Source organism: Echinops telfairi, unplaced genomic scaffold, assembly GCF_000313985.2.
Source record: "Echinops telfairi isolate 266 unplaced genomic scaffold, ASM31398v2 ScPeMD7_7420;HRSCAF=8458, whole genome shotgun sequence".
NCBI classification, from domain to species: Eukaryota; Metazoa; Chordata; class Mammalia; order Afrosoricida; family Tenrecidae; genus Echinops; species Echinops telfairi.
The window spans coordinates 21,382,935-21,384,675 of record NW_022111320.1 but is presented as its reverse complement, the minus strand read 5'-3'; the positions used below and the strand labels follow the sequence as shown (position 1 = coordinate 21,384,675).

Genomic DNA, 1,741 nt, shown 5'->3' with positions numbered 1-1,741 from the left:
TGTGTGTGTGTGTGTGTGTGTGTGTGTGTGTGTGTGTGTCCCCAAGCATCAGGCAAATGCGAATGTGTGTGTGAGTGAGAGAGAAGGGGATGGGGAAAGAGAGACAGCCATCCTGTGGAAGACATCTGTATCTTGTGACACAGCTATCAGGGACATAAAATACCAGGAAGAGGAGTACACAGCTAAATTCTATTCAAGTGTTTTCTTCGTACCTTATCAAACACTGCCTATTATCCATCCAGAGAAACAAGCATAGAGCATTCTATCACATGTTAACCTTACTTGGAAAGAAAGTCTAGAATAAGGTGACCAGACGTCCTTCTTTTGGCGGGACAGTCCCAATTTTTAACAATTTTTCCTGTGTCCCGCGGCATTTTAAAACAGTCCCGATTTTTGGAAAGAATGCACAACAGGCTAGGGTATACGGTTTTTGGCTGCCATGTGGCTAATTTGCCAGGATATGAGTTTTATCAATGGTGTCCTGCTTTACCAATGTTAAAATCTGGTCACCTTAGTCTAGAAGCGTATAGCCACTCTGCACACCCACTCCAATAAACATGCACGTGGGTGCACACAGCTATGTGCACACTCACAAACTCTGCCTCCAATCAGAGACAACTGCATTTCTGTTGACACAGCAAGGACGTGGTTTAAAGAGCTCACATCCCTAAGAAAATGTTCTAAAACAGATTGTGGTGATTATTGTACAATTCTTCTTGATGTGATTGAACTAATGAGTGGTATGATACGTGAATGATATGCTAGCCAAATTGTTGAAAAACAATTAAAATAAAGAGCTTACACCCCGTTCAGCCCATATCTAAACCCTTGCAATCTCAGAGCCAGATACCCCATTTACGGCAATATCAAAAGAAGTAACACGCCATATATGTCTTTAAAACTGAGGCAGGGCAATGAACTAGCCTGACTCTGCTGGGACCTACCAGGAGTATAGCTTTTTGCCTGAAATCAGCCTAATAGCTGTGTTTGACAAAAAGATTTGGGAGAACATTTTCTGATTTCTCATTTTCAAAAAAAAAAGGCATAAGACAGCTCACTGAGAGGATTGCTATCGAGATTAAGTGAACTCATGTCCCAAAGCAGAAGTGCTCACGTAGCAGTGCCGCTGCAGTCTCTTTGCGTTCTCTCTGCCCTCCGGCCCTCAGTATTGTAGGGCAGGCACACGATGGGACACACCTGCCCACTCTCCCGAAGTGTCGTCTCTCATATCCAACTACCACAGCTTTGCCTCCCAGATGACTCAATGCCTAAAATGCTTAAATATGCTCACAGTGGAGTAAGGGCTTTCTTTCCCCATCAAACCTGCCATGTCCCTGATATCCTGTGTCCCGGTAGGGAAAATGGCACCGTTGTGCTGGCAGCTCCAACCCGTTGACTACAATAAATGGAAGCCCATGTGTCAAAGCAGAACTGAGTTCTGCAGGGCAATTATTGGCAGATTTTTTTTCAGAGGTAGGTCACTAAATTTTCTTCCAAGGCACATCTGAGAGATGCAAATACACAACCCTCAGTTAACTGCCAAACGTATTACCCGTGCGCATCACCCAGGGTCTCCTCTAAGCTTCTGGTCAGTATCTCAGGATCATCCCAAACTCTGGACAACTCTGCTGCTGTGACTTCTGTGTGATCAGTCCCCACCTCTCTTCCCACAGCTGCTGTCTGCCCTGGTTCAGACTTTAACGCAGCTCACATGAGCTAGTTGAGTAACTGTGCTAAATTC

The 1,741-nt window shown here is 44.8% G+C and overlaps 1 protein-coding gene across 1 annotated transcript in view; it reads left to right on the top strand.

Annotated features, from left to right (window-relative positions):
* The window catches only part of STAC (SH3 and cysteine rich domain), a 195,907-nt gene that overhangs the window by 87,842 nt on the left and 106,324 nt on the right, over positions 1-1,741 (top strand). The window lies entirely within an intron of this gene.